This window comes from Sinocyclocheilus grahami, unplaced genomic scaffold (assembly GCF_001515645.1).
Source record: "Sinocyclocheilus grahami isolate Dianchi unplaced genomic scaffold, SAMN03320097.WGS_v1.1 scaffold77.1, whole genome shotgun sequence".
In the NCBI taxonomy this organism is placed as follows: Eukaryota; Metazoa; Chordata; class Actinopteri; order Cypriniformes; family Cyprinidae; genus Sinocyclocheilus; species Sinocyclocheilus grahami.
Genome location: NW_015505256.1, coordinates 1,848,892 through 1,858,935, shown reverse-complemented (window position 1 = coordinate 1,858,935; position 10,044 = coordinate 1,848,892).

The following is a 10,044-nucleotide window of genomic DNA, read 5'->3' as shown; positions in this document are numbered from 1 at the left end:
CTTCTTTTTGTTTCTTTTCTCTCCTTTCTCTTTTTGTGGCGGGACCGTTTGCGGCCGACGTCTAAAAATGGGCTTTTTGGGGGAAATGTGCAGGAAGCCACATGGTGGTACGTGACCAACCGCATGACTGCGCTTTCATTTCAGCCCACAGTGGATTTTTTTCCGCACTGTGTGATTGCCTAATGCTGTTTTTAAAGGAGAACTTGAAAACACATATACAGTATAGGCAGTGTCAAAAATCATTAAGTTACAGTAAATGAGTGTAAACACCAGGCTAACTGTAACTTTATTTACAGCATTATTAACATTATTGCTACTAAATATGTAATTGTCTGGTTTTTAGAAAAGATTAGAAAGAGTATTGCACAGCCAGTATCATGTATGTTAAACAGGGCTTTAGTGGGTCTGAATATATACTAAAAAAAACAATTATCATGTGAATCTGGTGAGTTCGTAATATTGAGATTGTTTCAATTTTCTGTATTTTTGATGTTTCAACGGTCCCAATAATATGCAGGGCTGTAACCACCATGTGCCTATAGTATTTAGACTGGTTGATCTTTATAGGGTTTTCAATTGAATGATTACTAAAATATTAGCTTTTGTTTCCTCCAATATTGACTATTTGGCATTCTTGTGATTATCTTGTGATTAAAATAATAATTTATAAATCGTAATAATTTTTTTTTTTTCAAATTCTTATTTGATTTGATGTGATGTGTTACAAACCTATGAACTTCTTACCATGGAACACAACAGATGTTTCCAGAATGTTGCAGAGACTGACAGCCTTAGTCACATGCAATGAAAATTGCGACTCATTCTGTGTTCAGTGGAAGAAAGTAAGTCAAGGCAGCTTTGGAACACGTGGGAGTGAGTAAATAATGACAAGAATTAAATTTTTGGGAAAAATATCCGTTTAATGCTGTTGCCCAACAAACAGTTTCTTACACCTGTTTTGCCATCCATATCAAGCTGTGTTGAGTTGCTGAATGCTAATCCAATTGAGATTTGGTATGAACAAACTAAGTTTTTACGTGTCAGTGGACTTCTACTCTTTACCTCCTTTATTTATCCAGCCTCCTTAGAAGAGGTCAGAGGTCAGCCAGTCCTCAAAGAGAAGTTGTGTTCCCCCACACTGAGACATGACGGCAGTGTTTTCATTAGCAGTTAATGATGACTGACGGTCATGCATGAGAGACACCAGCCTGCAGAGTCACGCAAGGCTTCTGAGTCGGAAGAAACATCATGAAAGTGTTTTTTATTTTTGGCACGAAGAGCACAGACCTTCTGAAGACATAATTCTAGGAAATCAAGTCACCATGATATAGGGGAAGCAACCAACTTTATCCTCCACGTATTCTTGGCATAGAAGTTTATTTCTGGCTACTTTTTTTTTAAAACTATAATATTTGTTTTTAGAATTAATTGACAAATTACAGATATACTATATTGGCAGTTTGGTTCCCAGCATGCTCTGTGGAATGAATGACATTTTTAATTTTTTTATTATTTTCCAGTTTATTTTTCTGTTCTTGCTCTTTTTTTGTTTTGTTATGATCAGAATTTATTTTATGATATTAATTACGCTTATATATTTTTTTATTTAATTTTATTTTGTTTTATGAAAAGTAAAAAAGTACTTTCACAGGGGCATACCCTTTCAAAATGTATTAATTTGTACACTTTAGGCACTAATATGTACTTTTAAAATACTAATGTGTACGTTTTTGGTGCTAATATATAGCATTTAGAGGTAAATATTATTACCGTATTATAATAATAATATATTTATATTTTATTATATTCATATTAGATTTAATAATATTATAGTTAACTAAAACTAAAACCATAAAAAGCTACTTGAAATAAAGTAAATGTTAAATGAAGTAAAATAAATCAAAAATGTTATATTTCAGCTATTGCCAAGCAACATTTGTCTTTTTTTGTTTAGTTCAAATTGAAGAAATAAAATAACAAACTCAATAAACTTAAATGAATAAATACAAATAAAAAAAACGTTGCAGACATATTTAAAAAATAATACATAAAAAAAAAACACACAACAACATTAGCAAAACTAAAATTAAAGTGAAAATAGAAAATATTAAAATACATTTTTATTTTATTTTGCTGAATACACTTATTGTAAGACATTGTTAAATGCTGTAAATGTCTGGCTATTTTGCACATACATAAGAAGTATATATAACGTGCATAAATACATAAACTGTTCCTTGGAAAAGAATTCAACAGATCTTATGAAGGCATCAGATTATTATGCATTATTATGCAGAGCAGAACATCCGTCGCGTGCGGAGAGGGCAGAGATGTGACTAATCAACATGGTAATTATTTCTGCACTAGCATGAATTCTGTTTTTCTTGCGTTTCTTCTCTCGTTATTTCTGTCAAGCTTTTGTTTTCAAGGAACTTGCGTGACATTGAGCAGAGAGAGGAGGAGGAAGAAAAATCCCCTTTTGGCAAGACGCAGCTACATGCTGAATTTTCCCTGCAGCTAGTGATATCTGAAGTTCTGCCTGCCCTCATAGTATTGTTTCAGGGAGGAATTCGTATCATTTCCTCTGGACTTTTTGTTGTCATTGATATATCATTATTTTACGGTGGTACGGTTTAGAGGATTCATCACTTTTTTTATACATACTGAGAATTACACTGTAGAACAGTTCCTAACATTGCTGTTGTTGGTGCTGTTGTGTTTGTATGTCCAGGTTTATGGTACTGTGCTGGGATCATGAGTGTGGTACCACACCAACAGCCTGTGAGAAAGAACAATGCTAGGTGAGTGCTGAAATCGCACGTACACACGCACGCTATAACCAGTTGGCACGAGTCCATGCCATCCCAAACATCCAGAGTTCCCAGTGAAAACAAGCCACTTCCTCTCCACCCATACCCCCCTTCACCGGAATGATAAATTCAGAGTCTTGCAGCAAGTGTGTGTAATCTTTTTAATTTTATAAATTTATAAATTTTATTTTGTTGTAATATTTAATATTTTTATTTTAAATTTTTTTTACATTTCATAAACTATTAAAGCATATAAAATATATAAAATAATAGGATATAAAATATATAAAAAATATTAAATTAAGTTGTAATACATTTTTTGAATTAATTTAATTTAATAACAGTATTGTATAATCATTTAAGTTATACATTTTTTTAATAATGCTCTTTTTAATACTTTTAAAAATAATTTATATAATATATATTTTTAATTAATATATTTAATAAACTTTTGAATATTCCTTCTGATGGAAGAATAAGGCTTGAATCAGTATGAGGGTTAGAGCAGATTTGCACAGTGTTGTGCAGTGCAGTCTGAACAGCGTTCATGTGAATTTATAAATAAGATGTGAAAGACCTTCCTCTAGTCTCCATTGATTTTTTTTTTTTTTTTGATGCGTGGGAGATTGACTGTGTATGTGGGTGTGGGTGTCAGTCAGTGAGCTCTGTGGATGTTTTTACAAGGCTGCACATTTGGTTCTTTGTAGTTTACACTAGCTTATGCAAGCAGGTCATAGAATCGGTGTCAGTGTGAATGGAACACACCAAACTGGATTGGCCAGATGAGGGGGAAGAGGCAGTTTGCTGCTCACACGCACACATACACCCACAATACCATTCTCTAGGATTACTGTCTCTTATTTTATTGTGCACCGGTCACTGTGACCGTGCAAACAATACAATATAGTGTGCAAGAAGATCAGCTGCACTGCTCAGTTTAATTCAAGCATGTGAAACTCCAAGCTGTGAGTCAGACAGACAAAAACTCTACTGTATTGTTATTGCTCTTTGTCACTGCACATGGAAGCTAAATTTGAGTTTCTGTCATGTTCATATTGTCTCTGTATTGCCATCGCTCCACCCTAGCAACTCCCTAACAACCATATTCTCATGAAAAGTACAGAGAAGGAAAGGAAACAAAACTTCCTATATAAATCTTCTTAGTGTCATGTTTTTTTTTTTTTTTTTGTGGATCTTACCATTTTTCTCATCCTCCTTATGGATGAAATATTGCTCAGTCTCATATATATGTTCTCAGTTACTCTTTGCAAAGTCTTGTTTGGATTGTCTGCCCAGTGTTTATGACCTTTTGCCTGTACTAGGCCCTAAAGCAGGGGTGCCCAAGAGCAGGTTTGGGCACCCCTGCCCTAAAGAGATCCAACAGTGAGATTAGTCTGCCTGCAACAAGGTACTTGCTCTCTCGAGGACCACATTAGAGACTTTCTGGACATTGTATATTTAACCAAGTGTGTTTGTGGCACGACACACACACACACACACACACACACACACACACACACACACACACACATGTAGAAACTGTGCTTAGAAATATATATATATATATATATAATGCAAAATATAAGTATTTCACTAGTGCTTTCTGACTTTTTTGACACAACTGTAAAATAATTGTATAGTTTTGTATATATAAAGTATATATATATATATATATATATATATTATTTTTTTTACATGCATAAATATATTTTCCACTTTTAATTATTCATTTTAAAAATACAAAATATAAAAATTTTCACTGACTTTGTGGTTTCTGACTTTTTAACTTCATTGCATCTAGCAAATTGTTGTTTTCTTCTGGTGCAAAACCACACTCTAGTAGAATGTATTGTTGATATGAGGAAGTACAATATTTTTTGCTAATTGAACTTTTACGACCTCTGTCCTTTATTCAACAATACAACTACAATATCACGTTTCACAGTGTATGTATACAGTTACACAGGGACAGGGGAAAGGCTCTTCACTTGTGACATAAACTTAGTATTCTCATATTTCTCTGTTATTAATGATTAATGTTACCTTGAAGTGATAATGTGCTTCATTGCTGTTAGAATGACATTTTCCCATGTGCTTATCAGTATAACTGTTTTTCTTGGCATAAACCCATACAATCTATTCACATGTGTTATCACTCTAGAAATGCAGCAGAGACATCAGGTGCAGATGGGTATGGTTTCTTAATTTTATTCAACAGCTCTCTTATGCAACATTACTCAACATGGAAAGCATGCACAGGAATCATTTGTTTTATATTTAAAGGTGAAGTGTGTAATTTATGATCTCATAGTGTAACCAAAGAGATTTGCATAATGACTGTTTTCGTACAGGTTGTTCTCACTTTTGACACTAATTTTATTAGCCTATTTAGAGTAGCTTGTTTGTTTGTTATTTAATACACCTATTTGTGCCTATTTATTGATTGATTGATTGATGTAATTCACAGATTTTTGCCTATTTATAGTGGATTATGTATTTATTTATTTATTATCACCTACGTTTTAGTTTTTAATTTGTTTTTGCCAATTTATAGTGGCATTTTTGTTTATATATTAATTTTTTATTTATCTATTTTATTTTTCAAGTATCTCAACTGGGATATGCTGACATGCCAATGAAGGCCTTGTGATCCCTTTCACATGCATAAACAAGCTGGTTTGTTAACTATGTCAAGTTAGTAGTCATATTTTGTAAACATGTTTCCTATTATCCTCTGACTGTATAATACCGCCCTTCCTCTAGGATTTATAGTTTTGATTTCTTGCCAGCCAGTTACCGTAGTGATCAATTCAACACTTTTAGTTGAGCCTGGTGACACGTTGTTTTGACTGTGTTTGTGTGTTGCTATTTGATGTCAACATTGATGGTTTTCAGCATCCACAGCTGTCAATTAAGAGTTTTTTATGCATATTTTTTTATTTACAGTGGTGTGAAAAAGTGTTGGCCCCCTTCCTGTTATTTAAATTTTTTGCATATTTGTCACACTTAAAAGATTCACATCATCAAACTAATATTAATATTACACAAAGATAATGCAAGTAAATACAAAATGCAGTTTTTAAATGATTATTTATTTTATTAAGGGAAAAAAGCTGTCCAAACCTGCCTGACCCTACGTGAAAAAGTAATTGCCCCCTAAATCTAATAACTGGTTGTGCCACACATGCAAAAAAATAAGAAATCAGGAAGGGGGCCAACACTTTTTCACACCACTGTATTATGGCAGCCGAATTGATCAAATGATTGGGATTTAGTACCATTTATCCAATTTGCATAATTATTTTGCTGAATTGACTACTAAAACAACACAGACCGCACAGGCAAATAAATAATGCAGTCATTGGGCACAATTTATTCATAGTGAATTTCCCCTCTAATCTAATAATATGCTGTTCATCTGTAATTAATTTTCCTTGCAACCAAGGACTAAAATAGATGGTATCTGAAGAGCTAGCTCTTATATATAGATCTAAAGGCCATCAGATCATCAGATAATGGACTTTCCGAACTTTTTGCACATTGCATGTACTGAAATCTCACCTTCAGTTCAATTGTGGGAAAACTTTGCAGAGTTGCATCATTTCACTAGCTGGTGTCTATCCATCCTCTCCAATTTCAGTGACAGCTCCTATTATTCCATATATTATTACACTAGTCTTTGAGAGAGATTCCAGCAGATATTTTTTGTTTGTTTTGGACCGATATTCTCTCATTCATCTCGGGCTGAAGATTGTATGGACTTGTTTGTGGCAGACTTTGTTGTGAATTTGCTTTGGATGTAAGAAAACGCAACCTGTCCTGATGGTTGCTAGAGATCATTGTGGTGCCATTTTGTCTGTGTCTATTATCAAGCGATTTACAACTTCCTGGTATTTGGTTATGTCACCCAAAAGCAAAGAAAAAGTCTGAAGTTCATGAAAAGAAAGAGGTAAATATATTCTGAGGATCCAGTGTCATTTTGATATTGATTTGCACGCAAGATACTGGAATCTGATGTAGACCTTCTGTTTGGGGTGTTTAATTGTACATAGAAACTAAAATATATTTCTTGCAAATATTTAGGCTTGCTACCAGGATAATAATTATTTAATATTGGTAAGCCATGTAGAGGCCATGCATGTGATGATGTGTTACTTTTTGTGATAAATGTAACTTTAGTCATCATAACTTCATAACTTCCCCCCCCTTTTTTTTGGCTGATTAAACTGATTCAGATGCAATAGATTTAGGTTTAAAAAACGGGGTATTAAAAATCTTCTGAAATTGCAGGAATCAGAAGAGTCTCATCAGTTACAGATTGACTTGATTAGAAGTACATTGTTACATGTGCAATGTTACAATGGTTACAGTATGTTTATTATGCCACAATAGTAATATTCTTGGGTTCACAAAGTTCATTGTTTGGGGAAGGGGAGATATCAGAGTGATATCTGATTAGTGAGATCGCTATTGAAGAGCCACGCCCCTAAGCAGGGAGTTTGGTACTGTGCGAGTGTTCACTAAAGTTCAGTTACGTACCTGCTACGCTGTGTGTTCAGTATGCTGCCTCGGCTCATCCACGAACACAACAACAGTTATTTAATTTTTTTTTAAATGTTTTACAATATTACAGTTTTACTGTATTTTTGATCCAATAAATGAGGACTTGGTGAGCATAAAAGACTTCTTTAAAAAAAAAAAATCTTACTCTGATGGGTAGGTTTAACATGATGTCAAAACAGGATGTTGTATATGATTTCATAACATAATATTATAGAACAAATTTAATTGTGTTACAGATATTAAATTAATTATGTTTCTAATTTCCCTTTCCCCCCCCCCCCCAACAGAGCAGGTCTCACATTATCTTTTGGTCATCACACTCTAAAAAAATGCTGGGTTAAATACAACCCAGTGCTGGGTAAAATAGGGACAAACCCAGCAATTGGGTTGTTTTGACCCAGCGGTTGGGTTAAATGTTTAACCCAGCCTTCTGGGTAGTAACCCAACCGCTGGGTCAAAACAACCCAATGGTTTGGTACTGTGCGAGTGTTCACTAAAGTTCAGTTACGTACCTGCTACGCTGTGTGTTCAGTATGCTGCCTCGGCTCATCCACGAACACAACAACAGTTATTTAATTTTTTTTTTAAATGTTTTACAATATTACAGTTTTACTGTATTTTTGATCCAATAAATGAGGACTTGGTGAGCATAAAAGACTTCTTTAAAAAAAAAAAATCTTACTCTGATGGGTAGGTTTAACATGATGTCAAAACAGGATGTTGTATATGATTTCATAACATAATATTATAGAACAAATTTAATTGTGTTACAGATATTAAATTAATTATGTTTCTAATTTCCCTTTCCCCCCCCAACAGAGCAGGTCTCACATTATCTTTTGGTCATCACACTCTAAAAAAATGCTGGGTTAAATACAACCCAGTGCTGGGTAAAATAGGGACAAACCCAGCAATTGGGTTGTTTTGACCCAGCGGTTGGGTTAAATGTTTAACCCAGCCTTCTGGGTAGTAACCCAACCGCTGGGTCAAAACAACCCAATTGCTGGGTTTGTCCCTATTTTTATAAGAACCCAACCATCAAACCAAGCATTTTTTTAGAGTGCAAGATCAGTGCTGATGTTTGTAATGGTATGTATTGTTGTTGGGTGTGGAGTGTGTAGTTAATGTCCATAAGCCCATCTGGTTTATTATGTGTTGGTATCCCTCTCACTCCATGACTGTAATGGAAATGTTGACTCAGGTAATCAGCAGACAGCAGCCAGTGTTCAGCTGGAGTGACTTCAGTGCTGAGTGATATACAATCACTAATGCACTAAAGGATGCAGGAACTTCCTGTCTACATTCCTGGTCTCTGACTGAGGGACTCATTCACTTCTGCCTGTCCAGTTGTGCAGGTAAACAGAGCCGCCACAGTGCAGTGGAGTTTAACGCAGTTCTCTGAGTGGTTGCTGAAGTGTAACTGTGCTCTTGCATCGGTGTTCTGTAGTGGGTGCCTACTAGCCCAAGTCTCTTAACCCTATAAAGTCTAGTGTGTCATATTTGATACATGGATTTCTAAAGCCTCTAAATTATCAATATTTTTTAAAACTTTGCTGTTGTGCACAAACTAAGACATGCCTTCTGCCATCTGATTGATAGTTTATATTTTTTACCAAGTAAAAGGCCTCTTCGTAAAAAGTGGTTCACATGTCTTTTTGCTGTGAAATCTTTACTGATTTTTATTAAGTAAGCATAAATATAAATGTTGTATTGTTAGTATTTCAAGATAAACACTTACTGGACTGAAGCAACTTACTGTAGGCTTACTTGATTATCCATATATTTATTATTATTGTTTTTTAAGTCAAGTCAAGTCAAGTCACCTTTATTTATATAGCCCTTTTAACAATACAGATTGTGACAAAGCAACTGAACAGCATTAATTAGGAAAATAGTGTCAATAATGCAAAGTGACAATAGTAAACACTCATTTTTCAGTTAAAGACAGTTCATCATTGAATTCAGTGATGTCAACATCCAGCTCAGTTTAAATAATATCTTTGCAATCATGTCAACGATATCGCTGGAAATGAAGTGTCCCCAACTAAGCAAGCCAGAGGCGACAGCGGCAAGGAACCAAAACTCCATCGGTGACAGAATGGAGAAAAAACCTTGGGAGAAACCAGGCTCAGTCGGGGGGCCAGTTCTCCTCTGACCAGACGAACCAGCAGTACGGAAAAATCAATTTAAGACGTAATAAAACAGACGATGAACACTATTAACAGCAATTATTATATGATGCAATCAAACTTATAGCAAAATGTGGTAGTTCTGTATGTTGTTTCAGGGTTGGCATCATCTGAGGTCCTCTGAGGGGTTGGCATCATCTCTTCTCAGGTGTTCTGGATCCAGACTGAAGCTTGTGTAAAGTGTACAATTATTGTTTTTTAGAAACATCATGTTAAAATGTGAGTATCAAATATGATACATCAGGCTTTTGAAGAACATTTATGTGTTCTCTCTCAATCATAAGTATTGTGTTACATTATACACTCTAAAAAATGCTGTCTATAACCCTGCGGAGAGTTTCCCCCACCCCCCGGGCCCAACCAAGGCCCCCCTGTTCCCTCTCAATCATAAGTATTGTGTTACATTATACACTCTAAAAAATGCTGTCTATAACCCTCTCAGTTGGGACCGGGCGGATCGAGCCCCTCCACCAGACCCAGCG